The 17,454-nt window shown below is 47.7% G+C and overlaps 1 protein-coding gene across 5 annotated transcripts in view; it reads right to left on the bottom strand.

Annotated features, from left to right (window-relative positions):
• Positions 1-17,454, bottom strand: part of NTF3 (neurotrophin 3) — a 73,784-nt gene that overhangs the window by 16,337 nt on the left and 39,993 nt on the right. The window contains exon 1 of one of the 5 annotated variants that reach the window (XM_061124070.1): positions 9,170-9,311. The exons of 2 other annotated variants lie outside the window; for them this stretch is intronic. The gene's annotated coding sequence lies outside the window, so the exon portion shown is untranslated. Of the gene's footprint in view, positions 1-6,198; positions 6,338-9,169; positions 9,312-17,454 lie in introns of those variants that run through there. 2 more of the 5 variants (XM_061124068.1, XM_061124069.1) reach the window with 2 other exon arrangements.

Below are 17,454 nucleotides of genomic sequence, written 5' to 3'. Positions count from 1 at the left end.
ACCCCACGCCCCTGCCCACCTCCTCTGCATCTTATGTGGACTAAGCTTGACTCTTGAAAAATGCAATGCACACTTCACATTAGTTTTGCTGGGTTTCCCAAAAGACCCAAGAAGATAGGTTTCTGCTGTTCTGGAAAGGTTGAGTCGGAAGGGCTGAAGATGACCTTGAATAGGTCCAGGGAAAGAACTGTGTGGAGCGCCTCTTCCTCAAAAGCACAATTACAGTTAAAGGCTCCAGGTCTCCATGGGTGCTCAGGAGAGCAAGCAGAGGCTGCCGTGAGGCAGGCAGCGAGGCAACCCCTTCATGTAACCAACAGAGCCAGGAGAAGTGGGTAAAGCGTCCATCAAGAAGCTGAAGGTGTTCCAAAACAGACAAAGGGGGCAGGCAGAGAAACTGGGGACATGGCAGAGCCACCTGTTCTCTTAAAGAAGAAAGGATGCTACATGGAGTACGGACTATATACGCCAAGGACTGCAGTTCAGAACTTACATCCCACTGTGTGTAGCTTTTTGGGTAGAGGTGAAGTTAGGAAAATTATTAAGAGAGGGTATTGCTATTTTAATGGGATTCCCTAGTGATGCCAGTGGTAAAGAACTCTCCTGCCGAGGCAGGAGACATGAGGGAGGAGGATTCGATTTTTGGGTGGGGAAGATCCCCTGGAAGAGGGCATGGCAGCCCATTCTCCTGGAGAATCCCAAGGACAGAGGAGCCTGGCGCATTACAGTCCATGTGGTTGCAGAGAATCAGACACGACTGAAGAGACTTAGCACACATTACTATTTTAAAGCTGAGAAATTTAGGGCATAAGAGGAGGTAAGCAATGAGTTCAAAGCCATCAGAGCCAGAACCAGAAACCTGTTCTCTGACTCCTGATCCTACACTCTCGAAAAGATAACCCTCTCTAGTCTCAAAGTCTTGAAGAATCCAGAAGACAGAGCACACGCCTATAGTTGTCCAGGAAGTAGAAAACCTCCATGTTTTTTTTAAAAAACTAACTTATTTTTGGCTATGCCGGGTCTTTGTCGCCGCACACCAGGCTTTCTCTGGTTGCAACCAGCAGGGGTTACTCTCTTAGTTGCCGTGTGCAGGCTTCTCTGGTATCAGAGCACAGGCTCTAGAGGGCAGGCTCAGTGGCTGTGGCGCATGGGCTTAGCTGCCCTGTGGCACGTGGAATCTTCCCAGATCAGGGACCGAACTCGTGTACCCTGCATTGGCAAGGAGGATTCTTAACCACTGGACCACCAGGGAAGTCTGAGGTCCTCCATTTCTCAGTAAACTTTAAGAGAATCCCTGGAGCTACAAAATGCATACTGTACTTTGTTCTAGGCTCACTGAGTCTTGGATGCACCCATTTACACAAAGTGGATCATTTCCCAAGTCGGGCCATCTCTAAGGAGCATCACTGTGTGGGGGGAAATGGGCAGGGCTGGTCCTTGGCTCAAGTTCTCCACCTACTTTTCTCTAAGCCTCCCTCAGTCTCCCTCTTCCCCCATTCCCGGCTCCGTTTCACTGAGGATTTATTGTACTCTGGAGATCAAACAACTGGCTAAGCAAAACTGTTTGTTAAAAACAATCTTTCTCAACAATACCTGCATTAAGAAAATGACAACAATCGTGAAGGAAAACATGTCTGAGGATGGGCTGGGATGACACACAAGGCTAATGAGACACCCGAACGAATGTAATTGGGGGATCTGACTTCAGAAGTTCCAATTATGCTTGATGGGCTTGGCAAGGAACCCTGCAATTTGGTGCTAATGAACGGATTAACAGAGAGGGGAAGTTGGAACCCAAGAATGTGCAGGAATGTGAGTCCTAACCCTGTGCTGGGCACACAGTAGAAGGGCCACAGAGGACCTGATGAGCTGAAGTGGGAGAAGGTTAAGGCTTTATGACAGGAGGTCATTCCTGGCCAAGGCATCAGCTCTTCTGCCTCTGGACCAATCTGCAAAGCATTACAGGCCTTCTACTTTGGGAAAATCTATTTTGGTTTACTAGAAAGAATGTTCTAGTGAGTTTCCAGGCATGCAGTCGAAATGACCAGCTTAACTGGATTTAATAGAGAGGATTGCAAAATACTTCTTTCCAGACCCGAGGCTCTGGAAGGCAAAATATGAAGGCAAAACACTCCACAACTGTCGGGGACACTGATGGGGTCACGGCGATGGGTGGGAGCAGAGAGTGACCTCTACCCTGAAGTGGGTGAGTCAAACGGTGAAGAGAGGGAAATGGCTGCAGACTCTGGTCAAACCGAAGGGTCTGGAAACATACTGGCGCTGATTCAGAATGTGGAACTTTTGATCCTACAACATGATACGTTTGAATTCCCCTTGGTGATGTTAATAACACAGTTGGCTAGTGCCACACTGACAGAATTTATGAAACAAGGACTCATCCAAGAACAGGAAGGAATGACCTCAGTTTGTACCCTACTTGCGCCTCTGAAAAGGCTGAGTGCAAATCACATTTCTGTGAATTGAATTATATGTTAAAGATACTAGAAGGGTTTGCAACAAAAAAATCATATTGTGAATCCCTATGGAAAGCAGTAAATAACTACTTTCTCATCAAATATGTATACACACACACACACACACACACACACACACATTTCACTGCTTTTAGCTTGAAGCAAAGTGCATCTTTAAATGTAGAGCAAGTATGCTGTAAATATGCTACGATTCCACAATGAACACGTGTGCTTTGAAATATAATTCTTCACCAAGGGAATAAGACTTATTCTTTGATTAGATCTTCAACTATCTGGGTGCCCTGTTAACATGCATAATTCTCCATGGCTTACTCTTTAGGAAATTAGAAACTGGGAAGAAAAGAGGCAGGAGAATTTTCTGCTGGAAGTTCCCATATCTTCCACTCCTGTGCTTTAAACAATGTCAACCTAAGTGCCCCAAAGAAAAACTATGACAAACCTAGACAGTGTATTAAAAAGCAGAGCCATCACTTTGCTGACAAAGGTCTGTCTAGTCAAAGCCATGGTTTTTCCAGTAGTCACACATGGATGTGAGAGTTGGACCACAAAGAAGGCTGAGTGCCGAAGAATTGATGCTTTCGAACTGTGGTGTTGGAGAAGACTCTTGAGAATCCCTTGGACAACAAGGAGATCAAACCAGTCAATCCTAAAGAAAATCAACCCTGAATATTCACTGGAAGGACTGATGCTGAAGCTGAAGCCCCAATACTTTGGCCACGTGATGTGAAGAGCTGACACGCTGGAAAAGACCCTGATGGTGGGAAAGATTGAGGGCAGGAGGAAACGGGGGTGACAGAGGATGAGATGGTTGGATGGCATCACTGACTCAATGGGTGTTAGTTTGAGCAAACTCTGGGAGATAATGAAGGACAGGGAAGCCTGGCGTGCTATAGTCTATCGGGTCACAAAGAGTTGGACACAACTTAGTGACTGAAAAATTGCCCCAAATAAATGACACTTCTGTCTTCTCAAAGATCCCAATAATGAAAGGAATGCAAGGAAAAGAAAGCAAGCAGAAATCACACATTATGTACAAAGTAAAGGCTCAAGAATAATTATATCAATAAATATGATAGCCAGCCTCACTGAGCATTGGTCCTGCCTCAAACTGCACTAAGACTGAATTCTGTACAATCTGATTTAACTCTGCGATAACCCCGAGGCAGGGCCCATAGTCAGCAGTGTCTTATCTGGAACCTTGTATATTACTGTATATTACCTAACACTCTCAGTGGGTCTGTGACAGCACCCGTGATTAAACAAGGTGGTATTTCTGTTGCAAAATTATAAATACTCACTTAAATGAAAGAAAGATGATGTCAATTCAGGTCATATTTTGCAGCCAAATGAATCTGCTGAAACCTTAAGAAAGGACTCTGGGATTTTAGAGCTTGGTGGGTTTAGGAATTGTAAAGAGACTGAGGGCATGCATTATTCTCTCTATTTGGTAAATAAAGAAATTGTGCTGGGCTCATTCGTGTCTGACTCTTTGTGACCTCATGGACTGTAGCCCACCAGGCTCCTAGTCCATGGAATTTTCCAGGCAAAAATACTGGAGTGGGTTTGTTGCCATGCTCTCCTCCAGGGGATCTTCCTGACCCAGGGATCGAACCTGTATCTCTTGTGTCTCCTTCATTGGAAGGCAGATTCTCTACCACTGAGCCACCTGGGAAGCCCTAAATAAAGAAACAGGGCCCCAGAGAAAACAACTTGCCTGAGATCACACCATAGACATACTAGAGCTGGGATTTAAAGCCAGGTGTGACTGACACCACAACCTACTTCTCAAACACCACACCATTTTCTGGGTGATGTTTCCCATCAAAGAGAACAAGAGAAAGCAGGGACCAAATTAATCCATGACTGCATACACTCTTTCTATGTTGAAAGAATTTTTTCCTTGAATAAATTTCCCTAGAGAGATTCTTTTCCCATGTTATAAAAGTCATAAGAGCCTATTGGAAGACATTCTAAAAATACAAAAATACATACAGAAACTTATCATTTCCCACAAATATCATGATAGAATATTCGAACCACTCTTTTCTAAACACATGCAAAGTTTTTCTACACAACACAAAGTTGAGACTATTGAACGTACATTGTTCTTCGGCTTTCTTACTTAATTTTATAATCTAAGCATTCTATCATCATATTAAAATTCTAACTAAACAAAGTTTTGATGGCTGCATAATATTCCATTCAAGGAATATGACACCATTCACTAGATTATATCCTCTTTGTAGGAAGTTTATAATCTCCAAGTCTCCATTCTCATAAATCCATGGAGAAGGAAATGGTAACCCACTCCGGTATTCTCGCCTGGGAAATTCCATGGGCAGTGGAGTCTGGTGGGCTACAGTCTATGGAGTTGCAAAGAGTTGGACATGACTGAAGCAACTAAAGATGCATGCATTCTCATAAATGGGACTTCCCAGCTTGCGTTAGTGGTGAAGAACCTGCCTGCCACGCAGGCTAGATACAAGAGACTTGGGTTCGATCTCTGTGTCGGGAAGATCCCCTGCAGGAGGGCACGGCAACCCACCCCAGTATTCTTGCCCAGAGAATCCCATGGACAGAGGAGCCTGGAGGGCTACAGTCTACGGGGTCACAAAGAGTTGGACAGGACTGAAGCAACTTCGCGCACACACACGCCTTCTCATAAATAATGCTTCAAAACACGTCTTCCCACACAGAGCTGACCGTGGGTCTGAGTTTTCCCCATGTTCCTCTGCTTCAGTCCCTCTCCGACTCCCTCCTGGTCACATCTGCCCTGCACATCCTCAACCTCAGGTCAGTCAAGCACCTATTTCTCAGCCGTCATTTAGGCTGCGGGGAAAGGGGAAGGGCGGCTTGGGCACTCTTTGGTGCTGAGTGAATTGACATTCTCAGGTTCAGCTTAGCCCTTGCTACAGATCAGGTTTGTTGCTGTTCTTCCTACATCAGGCCTTTCTTCTGTTCCTCACAACAGCTCTTTCACAACTGCATTTATCCAGATAAACCAGAATTTGAAAGGATGCATGTGCCCCAATGCTCAATGCAGCACTATTGAGAACAGTCAGGACACGGAAACAACCTGAATGTCCGTCGGCAGAGGCATGGATCAAGAAGATGCAGTTCATACATACAATGGAGTATTACTCAGCCATGAAAAGGAACACATTTGAGTCAGTTCTAATGAGGTAGATGAACCGACAGCCTATTACACAGAGTGAAGAAAGTCAGAAAGAGAAAGACAAATATTGTATGATATCATTTACATGTGGAATCTGGAAGAATGTACAGATGGACTTATCTGCAGAGCAGAAATGCTATCATCCGAGCCTTCAGTCACATCAAAGATCACTCTTCACAGATCACCATCACAAATAAGAAGACAGAATGACCCAAACGTGACACAATGACACGAAGTGAGCAAATGCAATTGAAAAAAACAGCACTGATGGACTTGCTTGAAGTAGGGTTGCCACAAACCTTCAATTTGTTAAAAAAAAAAAAAAAAGAGGTCTGGGAAGGGTGATAAAGTACAGCACCATAAAACGAGGTGTGCCCATAATGCTCACGTTGCCAACTTAAACAAGGAAACGAACATAGTTCTCCCCTAAGCTGGCCCCAGCCCAGATGCATTTAGAAGCACCTGTACCAGTTACCTCCACCCCCTCCACCTGCCACAGCCTTGGACAGGGTCCCCTCCATCCATCCTCACCTCCAGTGCCCTCCCAGAACAGCCCTGGGCCCCTCACTTGAAAATCAGGCAGAAGTCTTGCAGCTCCTCCTTCTGTAGCCTCCCGACCCGCCTCCTCCAGCCTCTGTGAATCTTCCCCGGTTTCCAATCGTTACCGGTGTTCACCTTTGCACTCTTCCAGTGTCGTTTCCTCAAATCCTGTCTCTGGCTCTCCTATGTACCTTGGGCTGCACACCTGTTCGTGTGGGGGTCACGTCCACGTTCACAGCCCCAGCACAGACCTCCCTCCTAAACTCCAAACCCATAGATCCAACCCCCTCTTGGACATCCCTACTTGACTGCTTCAAGGGCATCTGAAGGGCAATGTATCCCAAGCTGAAGTCACCATCACCCCACCCCCAACCCTCCTCTTCCTCCTCCAGTCCTCTGAGTGCTCTAGGGTAAGTAAGGGTATCAGCATTCACCAGAGATGATGCTTGTCTTCCCTACACCACCCCCCATAGCACGTGAAAGCATGTTAAGTCGTTTCAGTTGTGTCTTGACTCTTTGCGACCCCATGGACTGTAACCCACCAGGCTCTTCTGTCATGGGATTCTTCAGGTAAGAATCCTGGAGTGAGTTGCCATGCCCTCCTCCGGGGGAGCTTCCTGACTCCTAACACACTAATCTTCCATTTCAGTTGATTCTGCCTCATGACAATCCGCACCTCTTTTCCCTGCAGTCCACGCTCTCTCTCTTGCCGGAGTTACTCCTGTGGGCTCTTAGTTGGTTTCTGAGACCCTGCTTCCACCCTTTCCCAGACTCCTTCTCATTTCCTTTCCACACTGAAACTGAAAAGTCTTTCTAAAGTGGAGCCTGACTGGGTCACTCCCGAGATGGAGAAATGTCTGTTCTCTTCTATCAAGAAAGACTTCACGGTGAAGCCCAAGCTCCTCCACCTGGCACTGGGCCCTTCCTGGTCCAGCCTTGGGTACCACTCTCAACAGGAGGGGTCAAGATTCTACAAACTCACCAAGTACTCTCACCTCTTCAAGGGTCCCTGATGACTCCCTGGCGCAGTAGCCTGCCCCTTCCCTTTAACTAGCTGGTCCTCTGACCTTGATCGTATACTACCTCCTTAAACTACCCTTCAGCACATTCTCTATTTTAAAAAATAATTTATTTCTTTATTATTTTTGAATGCGCTGGGTCTTCACTGCTATGCACGGGCTTTCTCTAGTTGTGGTGTGCAGGCTTCTCATTGCAGTGGCTTCTCATTGTGCAGAGCGCAGGCTCTAGGCTTGTGGGCTCAGTCATCGTGGAATACAAGCTTAGTTGCCGCGTAGCATGTGGAGTCTTCCCAGACCAGGCATAGAACCCTCCCGCCAGGCCAGGTGTCCTGAGTGGCTCTAGATGACCACTGGCTTGCATGTGCCGGGGGGCAAGGCCCATCTCCCTCAGCCCCGCAGCCTCAGTGCCTAACATAGAGTCTGGAACAACGTGGCCTGCAGGGTGCCATGTGTAGATCAGAAAGAACTTACTCCCAGGAGACGGACAAGCATCTGGGAAGAGCTGAGCCGGTAAAAGGTAAAGAGGAAGAAGGCTTGACTGGGTGACAGAAAGAAGGTTCAGGGTCACGTCTTCAGCAAGAGCTTTGAGGGCAAGGGGAGGCTGTATTTGAACCAAATGGGCCAGGATCTCTGCTGGATCCTCCCAGGAATACACAGAGCTGACAAGTGGACCTTAGACACAGCGTTCTCCCCACCCAAAGACAAATAACACTGGAGAATTTTTTTTTAACCCTTATAAAATTCACTGAATAACAGGTCTGGGGGTAAATTAACACAGGCGTCAGCATGGAAATCTGAGGTCACTGATCCCTGATCTTCTAGAACAGAAAGCAAAAGCCTACTTCTTTTTTTTTTTTTTTATATCACTCCCACTTAATATAATTTTATTTTTTAATTGGAGGAAAATTGCTTTACGCTGTCGTGTTGGCTTCGGCTGTACAACAATGCAAATCAGCCATAATTAAACATATGTCACCTCCCTCTTGAGCCTCCCTCCCCTTCCACCATCCCACCCCTGTAGGTCATCACAGAGCACCAGGCTGGGCTCCCTGTGTTATACAGCAACTTCCCACTAGCCATCTATTTCACTCGTGATAGTGTATGTACCTCAACGCTATTTGCTCAATTTGTCCCACCCTCTCCCTTCCCTGCTGTGTTCACAAGTCTGTTCTCTATGTCTGCGTCTCCCTTCCTTCCCTGAAAAAAGCTTCATCAGTACCATTTTTCTAGATTCTCTCTCTCTCTCTCTCTCACTATATATACATATATATATGCATTAATATATGATGCTTGTTTTTCTCTTTCTGACTTACTTTACTCCATATAACAAAAAGCCTCCTCTGAGACCAGCTCCTGGTCTCTGATCCCACCACTTCCCCCTGTTGTGGCTTTCCCCCTCAGCATCCCAGGAACGGGGGACCAGCAGGGAAAAGACAGGTGCAGATGAGAAAACAGACCAGCGATGAGGGTGAAGCCTTGAAAAGCTGCCCAGTCGCTGGGCATCGTGGAAGATCAGCACTTTCCCTCCCCGATCCCAGGCAGGTTCAAACGATAGGGGCAGATGAACTGACCAGAAAGGACAGAAAATAAGTAACCACTGAAGCGGAAAGGTGAGGGTGGTGGCAGTTGTGGCTCCCAGTGTCACTGTAGAAATTCCTAACATATACATTGTTCGGTGTATTTTTGAATTGATCATTATGGTAGCTCCATGAGATATAAGGACCAGTATTTACTTTATGTTTAAGAAAACTGAATCTTGGGAAGATGAAATGATTTGTCCAGTGGCAAAAAGCCACTCAGTGACCAAGCCAGACCTCCATCTCCACCCACCGACACTTAATCTTTTTCCTAAATATTCCGTTGGCCGAAAAGTTCCTTTGGATTTTTCTGTAAGATGCTGTGGAAAAAAACTGAATGAATTTTTTTGCCAACTCAATACTCACACCTGGGCTTCCCTGGTGGCTCAGTGGTACGGGACCCGCCTGCCGATGCAGGAGACGTGGGTTCGATCCCTGGGTCAGGAGGATCTCCGAGAGAAGGAAATGGCAACTCACCCCAGTATTCTTGCCTAGAAAACCCCATGGACAGAGGAGCCTGGAGGACTATGGCCCATGGGGTTGCAAAGAGACAGACACAACTTAGCAACTGAACGACAACAATACTTACACACACGCCATGCCTGGTCCTATTTCCCCACCACACCAACCCCGAGCCCTCTTTTCATCCACATAGTCCCGGGATTCTAACCTGTTACATGATATTAACAACTAATTTCAAGTTATTCCCTCTTTAGTGCCTGATTCCACAATATGGCAACCTGACTCTTAGGTAAATCACATTCCTCTTGCCAGGTGATGCTTTCGGGACCAGATCTCAGAGATCACATTTATCAAAATGAAACCAGGTGAACACTGACAATATGCAGACAGAGGTCCAGGCTCCCAACTCGGTTTTCTGTCTTGTACACAACGCATTCCTGCACCAGATTTGCAGGATCCATGCATCACATTGGGGAGTGGGGTCCCTCATCTCTCTTGAGCTTCCTACCATTAACCAAGACACAACCTACAGGATGCTAACACCCACTTTTTCCTTTCCCTAGAAAGCAGAGACTTTCCCATCAAGAGGTCCAATTTTTAATTCTATGGAGCAGCAGTCCCCAAGGTTTTTGGCACCAGGCACTGGTTTCATGGAAGACAATGTTTCCACGGAAGGGATGGTTTCAGGATAATTCAAGCACATTACCTTTATTGTTCACTTTATTTCTATTATTTCCTCAGCTCCACCTCAGATCGATGGCTTCCCTGATGGCTCAGATGGTAAAGAATCTGCCTGCAGTGCAGGAGACCTGGGTTGGATCCCTGGGTTGGGAAAGTCTGCTGGAGAAGGAAATGGCAACCCACTCCGGTATTCTTGCCTGGAGAATCCAGAGGAGCCTGGTGGGCTACAGTCCATGGGGTCGTAAAGAGTCGGACACAACGTAAGCAACTGGGCACGCCTGCACGCACCTCAGATCATCAGGCACCAGATCCCAGAGGCCTGGGACCCCTGTTCTAGGGGAACAAATCCAAGTCTCGTGCAAAGCTCTCCCCTTCTCTCCAATGCCTCTTCACGCAGACTTCCTGCTCTTCTTCACTGGCCCCCATCAGACCCCCTTCCATCTCCCCAAGAAGAGCTCCTGAGCAGTCCAGCCACACAAGGAGATCATGTAATAAACAGCTGACACCAAAGCTGACGTCTGAAAGACGTCTGGGAAGGGCAACAGCTCTCATTGGCTGTCTGCACTTCATACACCATACCCATCCCCTGCTGTCATCCCCAAATCTTCTTTTGGGTATAGATTTTTGTTTCTTTGGGTCTTTTTTTTTTTTTTTTGGTGTTTTTTTTTGCTGGCTGTGCTGGGTCTTTGTTGGAGTATGCGGGCTTTCTCGAGTTGAGGTGAGCGGATATAGTTGACCCCTGGCATGTGGGATCTTAGTTCCCTGATCAGGGATTGAACTCTTGTCCCCCACATTGAGAGGCAGATTCTTAACCACTGGAGCACCAGGGAAGAGCCTGGGCATGTTCTTGGTGGGTACAGAGTGCCCACAAGATCACACCTCTGTGTTTCAGGATGACCAACTAATTTCCATACACTATTGCACAAGTTTCCCAAACTCACATAGTGTGATGGATGAGGAGGCCCAAAGAGAAAGGCGACTCATTTAAGTTCACTCCCTGGTGGATGAATCCAGGTGTCCGGAACCCTTGCAAATGGCTGTTTGCAGAGGCCGTCTGCTCCACATTAATAGCCCGTGAAACAGTCTATAAAAACCAGAGGGAGTTTTAGTGCTTTCAAGTCCGTGAGTCTTCACACAGACTACACTGGTGGACGAATAAACTATTTAAATATCCAATGCGTAGTCACGGGGAGGAGAGGAGCCCATGATAGAGGAAATGAACTGCAGTCTGCACTGCCAGAAGGAAGGGTGGGGACGGGAAGCGGCTCCGAGCAGGTGTTGACAACATGCCCAGCTTCTGTGAACACCAGCAGCGGGAGACAGGCACTGTGCATTTCAAAATAATAGCCGTTATCGGAAGTCATCTGGGCGACACGCTCATCTCACAGCCAGAGCTGCTGGGGAAGAAGCCTCCAGGCTGAGTGGCATGCCCACAGGGTGCTTGGGACTCTGCACAGGAAGGGAAGACAGGGCTTCTGATCTCGTGGCCCTGCTGGACCAGTCGGGGTGGGCAGAGGCAGGGGAAGGAAGGATGGTGTCGAAACGGCATCTCTGGTCCTGGGTCCCCCTTCTCCAGCCATCGTATCAGGGACCCTGGAGAAGGCAAGGCATGCTCTCAAGGGAGGGGAGGAAAGAGGAGGGCATAGCCCCTGCCCTGCAGCCAAGGGAGGGTGGGTGGGTGATGTACGTTTACCACCTGCACGCGTGGTCACTCGGGCACTGAGAAGAATGCCCGAGAAGCACGGATGTCCTCACTTCCACCTCGGCGTCCAGACTGTGGCAGAGGATTCAGGAATTAAACTTCAGGCTGAGGGTATGCTTTCCTGCCACAAAACTAGGATGCACTAGACTTAGAAGCTGGGCATGCTGTCACACCTGCTTGGAACCTATGGCCCTTCATCCAGCTCCCCGCTCTCAGCAGAAGTAAGAAAGAGGTCCTGTCCCCAATCAGTAATTATGTATGGATATGAGAGTTGGACTATAAAGAAAGCTGAGTGCCAAAGAATTGATGCTTTTGAACTGTGGTGTTGGAGAAAACTCTTGAGAGTCCCTTGGACAGCAAGGAGATCCAACCATTCATCCTAAAGGAAATCAATCCTGAATATTCATTGGAAGGACTGATGCTGAAGCTGAAACTCCAATACTTTGGCCACCTGATGCGAAGAACTGGCTCATGTGAAAAGACCCTGATGCTGGGAAAGATTGAAGGCGGGAGGAGAAGGGGATGTCAGAGGATGAGATGGTTGGATGGCATCACCGACTCAATGGACATGAGTTTGAATAAACCCTGGGAGTTGGTGATGGACAGAGAGGTCTGGTGTGCTGCAGTCCATGGGGTCGCAAAGTCAGACGTGACTGAGTGACTGAACTGAACTGCACTGACCTATCCCTGATTCAGAGGAGGGGCACCATCCCAACCTTATGATTCTTCCTGTGAAAACTCTATGACTTGAGTCTCCCTTAAAATGAACTTGTGAATCATTGATAATGCCAAAGGGAAATGAGGTTCTTCTCATTCTGGTTTTTAAATACTGGCATGCATGGGTGTTAAGTCGCTTCAGTTGTGTCTGACTCTCTGCAACCCTATGGATCACAGCCTGCCAAGCTCCTCTGTCCACGGGATTTTTCAGGCAAGAATACTGGAGTGGGTTGCCATGTCCTTCCCCAGTGGATCTTTCCAACTCAGGGATTAAACAGGCATCTCTTGCATCTTCTGCATTGGCAGGCAGGTTCTTTACCACTAGCACCATCTGGGAAGCCCTTTAGCTGCCGAGGATCTCACTAAATCAAAGACAGGGATAATTAAAAACATAATGGATGACACGGGTCTAAAATTATCTCAAAATTGAGAGAAAAATTAGATGCAAGGTGCCAAAATTATTTTTATATTATTCTGAAATGTGAAAGAGGCACGCATTCAATAAGATTTGTGACCATCAAGGCAGGGCAGCCAGTGTTTCTATATTTTGCCTTGCTGGTCAGGGTTAGTTCTAGACTAGTTGTAAAATCCCATCTAATTCTAGGTTCTTGCATAACCCGGTGAAGAGGTGTGAGATTCTCCTTGCCCTGTGCGCTGTAAGAGAACCACTGCACCCGGGAACATTGCTGACCCCACCATGGTGAGTCCTTCCTCTCTCCCCAGGACTCTGTCCACTCCAGCCCCTCCCCTCCTAAACTGGGTCCCTCCCCTCCCAGCCTGCTGTCTGAGAAGGCAACTCTGAGTCCTCTGAACTGTGGCTCTAAAAGGGTAACGTGAAATTTTCAGAATTCAAGAAAATATTTCTCTCTTAAGTGCCTGCTCTGGCCAGGAAATCTACGACTTGCCAGAACTGTCTGTTATGGATTTACAACATCAATTCAGTACTTCAGCTGACTTCTCTTTTCTAGGGGACCGCCACCTTCTTCTCTAAGATTAATGACTCAATAGGTTTTGTTTTGGGTGAGGGGAAGGGCTTTACCATGACCTGGACAAGTGTCCTGCTTTGCTGTATCCTGGCACAAACAGGGCAGTGTAATTACTGGCTAGTAAAATTCAGTGTGGGCTTCCCTGGGGGCTCAGGGATAAAGAATCCACCTACCAATGCAGGAGAAGCAAGTTCGATCCCTGGGTCGGGAAGATCCCTTGGAATAGGAAATGGCAACCCACTCCAATATTCTTGCCTGGAGAATTCCACGAACAGAGGAGTCTGGCCGGCTATAGTCCGTGGAGTTGCAAAGAGTCAAGACAGGACTGAGCAATTAAACAACAATAGTTGTCCGTGTGGTGGGGTTACTGAGATTCTATCACTGATCTGCCAACCTTGACCTCCTACCTGTGGGCTTCCCAGGGCTGCCTCATCTCTCTTCCTCCAGATAAAACAAAGGACTTAGAAAATGAACAAAGACCAAGGAGAAAATGCTCCATGGCATGGGTAAGGCATGTGTCAAACAGACAAATCGCCCACCTCACTCTGCACAACTCCATTAGGTGCATGGGATTTACACTGGGAGATAAAAGAAGTCTGCCCGCAGTTTATAACTCCTTTGTGACCCAGATTTACATAGCTGTTCTTAAAAAAATAAAGAGAGCCCCAAGCGTTCTCACAATGAGCCCAGTGGAGGTGACATGCATTAAGATACTGACTTGGAGGAAGATGAAAAGAAATTACAGGCATGATGGAAAGCGTATCCTTCTTTCAATACATGATATCCATACATTACATGTAATATATACACACATATAGGCATTTGAGTGTGTGTATATAAAACAGCCCGAGGGGTGGAGGCCAGAGCGTGAATTACATGAACAAATCAAGGCAGAGTTGATATCACCGAACAGACTGTGATTATGTTGATTGAAACCAGATTGAAAGAACCAGGGGAATTTGTTTGGGAACAGAGAACAGGACCAAAATATTCCCTCTGAGAGGAAATCTCATCAGAGGAAAATTGTGGGGGTCGGGGGGGGGGTCGGGGAGGTGGGCAGGGGTGGAAGGAGCTGGCAGAGTTTGGAAGAGTGGGAAGGGAAGAGGCATTTTCTCCACTTTCATGGGGTATGGGGTACCTGGCACGATGGAGGCTGCGGAGAGGGTGGTGGACAAAGGAAATCTGGGCGGTGAGCGAGGTGGGGTGGCTGGAAACAGCCAATAAGGACCAGCGTCTGTCCCTCCGTGGCCTCGTGTGCTGGGAAATAAATTCACTCCAATTTGGTGATTGAACAGTGAAACATACCTCATCTCGAACTGTCGGAATTCAAGGATGGACATTCATCACATGGAGGTTTGAAAGAAGCAAGATTAATGGACAGGTCTAGCAGGAAGCTTCAAAAGAATCTTTCGACAGAACATTTGAGGGAGGGGGGTAAGAGTCAGGAGGGGGTAAGGGTCTGGCATCGGGCCAGCCCCTCGGAGAATTCAAAATTCTACCTTCCAAAGGAGCCAAGGCCCTAGTCAGTCATGACAGGTGACCACAGTCAGACCGAAGGACAAACTCCCTTGGATACAACACAGGGCCATGCTCATCTGGGAATCACCCCAAACACATGCTTTAAAAATGGGATGGTGACATTTAAGAAAAAATCCTTAAGAGGAAGATTTTAGCTCTCAGAGGAACTTGGAAATCATTTAAGCCCCCAGACTTCATTTTACAGATCGGGAAAAAAAAAATGACCATTTTACAGATGAAAAAAAACAAGGTCAAGGTGTTGCCAGCTGCCCAAGTTTATGGTGGAGTATAAGCTGGGGTCTATGACCCCAATTAGATCTTTCTTTTTTTTTTTAGTTTTTTCCCCCAAATTTTGTGCTGCTCTTGTGACAACTTTGCAACCTTGCAACCCTCTATAGATCAATTAAATCATAAAAGACACTCAAGGGAATACAGAGTAAGAATAGACGAGTTACATGCGGAGGAGACCCACCAGCACATGAAAGGCTGCTTCTTCCAAGGCATTAGGACGCTGACATTTGTAGAACAACAGTCTTCTCTTTGGCTGTGATGCTGCCATTCCCATCACGAGGAAGGACAGAAGACAAGATCTGATGCAGGTCACAGAACCCAAATCCAGGCTAGCCCTTCCCAATGCTCCATAGAGAAGAGTCTGGTTCCCCCTGCTCCTGCAGCCCCGCTCAAGGACACAGAGGAAAAGTGCAGGGGTGGTCTGGTCCTGCTGCTCCTTCCCTGCCCCCACTCTTCCCATGGACTTGAACAAGTACAAAGAATTCAAGTTCCTCTGTTCTGTCCCAGGGCAGACAGAAGGCTGCCAGTCCTCCGAGGAAATCCCAACCTGCAGCCATTCTCCACTGCTCATTTTGAAGTGGAGGAATTTCCACGTACAAGTTTGAACAAGAGATTCTACAAAGGAAACCAAAAAAAGGCAAATAACATTCCGGTGAGCAGTCAGCACTCTCTGGATAGGTCTCTCTACCGCATCTGAGTGGACTTACAGCTCCTGTTTCTCCTCTCATCCCTTCTCCCAGATCCCCCTTGAGCATGTATGTGTGCACACACGTCACTTCTGGAATGAACGGATGGCTAAGAAAGTCTTGATCAAAAGGAGAATTTGTCAGAAGAATTACGAGGGAACCAGAAGTTGTTGCAAAGACGCCCCTGGGGCTGGCAGTGCATTCTTTGGGTGTCATCCTTGCAGGGTGGGTTCTGAGGCACAGGAGGGGCTGTGGGGAAGAATACCTGGAGCTGGCCTCACCATATCCATCTCACCTCTGGCCGCAGCAGGACAGAGCTAGGCTAGACAGTCAGAAGAACATGCTTAAAAGCTCTAGCATCAACCCCTCCCCAGAGTGGGCTAGAGCAGCTCAGTCTGGAGACTGGGGCATGACCCAGGATAATACCCACATATCCCTGCCAGACCCCACTTCTGGCTACCCAGGCCAGAAGACAGCCTGGGATGCTCAACATCCTTCAGGGAGACTGAGCCATATTCGGAGGATGGACCGTTGAGTCAGGGACCTGCCTTTTAGTCCCAGCCCTGCCACTTACAAGTTAGATGGTCTTCAGCAACTTGAGTCATCTAGACAGAGAAGTTTCTTGGGGCAAGGCTTCTTGAGCAGCCCCACCTGATGCACAGTTCCTAATGTATAGGTAAGCAGGGACACCGGTGTGAACGACACAGCGGGCGTTTGATGGAGCTGCTCTCTTGAGGGTTCCCTTGACAGAGCAGCTTACTGGGGCCACTGACTGGGGACTCAGAGCAGTTCCACTCGGTGATCAGCGCAGAGTGGGCTTTGGAGCAAGAGAGTGGTCTGGGAGTTCAGACAGACCCACGCTCAGAGTCTAGCTCTGCCGTTTCCCCCGTCTGTCTGTGAGTAAATCACACACTTTCTGTAAGCCTCAGTTTTTCCAACCGTAAAATCAGGCTGACGATGCCTACTCCACAGAGCAGTTAGGGGAATCAATGAGGCATCGCATGACATACTTAGAGAGGGCACGGTGCCTGGCACATGGCAGGCGCGGGATAGAGTCTTTCCGTTCACCGAGGAAAATTCCTACCTTCAACTTAAATTCTCCCACTGGTAGACGGAGTGATCAGCTCTGCCTTCTCTCTGCCTCACGTGAATTCCGTGCAGATGAAATAACACAAACATACGTTGTCATGGCATTACTGCCTTACAAGGCAGATGTAAGGAGCTGCCATTCTCAGCAGACAGGATTATCCCAGATCAAAGCGGTGGCAGCCGTCCTGCTCCTGGGACGGGCTCCAGCTGCGGTCCTCTGCCACCTTGAATCAGCTCTCCATGAAGCTCTCCCCAACCTTCCCAGCCCGTGCTGGCCTCTCCCAGCTCCAAGGTCCCAGGGCTCCGGGGGATGAGGACGCTTCTCGGTGGGGACGGGGGAGTGGCAATGAACTCACGGAAGAGTTGAGCTTTGCATCTTGGGTCTTCCACGTGCTACTTCTGTGAACTTGAAAATATGGATTCCTCTCTCGGAGCCTTGGTCTCCATATCCAAAAGAAAAGAGAGCTAAACACCTGATCTGTCCACCTTAGGAAGCTCTTTTCAATCTCAGCTAATACA

Source organism: Dama dama, chromosome 22, assembly GCF_033118175.1.
Source record: "Dama dama isolate Ldn47 chromosome 22, ASM3311817v1, whole genome shotgun sequence".
In the NCBI taxonomy this organism is placed as follows: Eukaryota; Metazoa; Chordata; class Mammalia; order Artiodactyla; family Cervidae; genus Dama; species Dama dama.
Note: the sequence above shows the minus strand (reverse complement) of the source record. Positions and strands in the feature narration are given on the sequence as shown.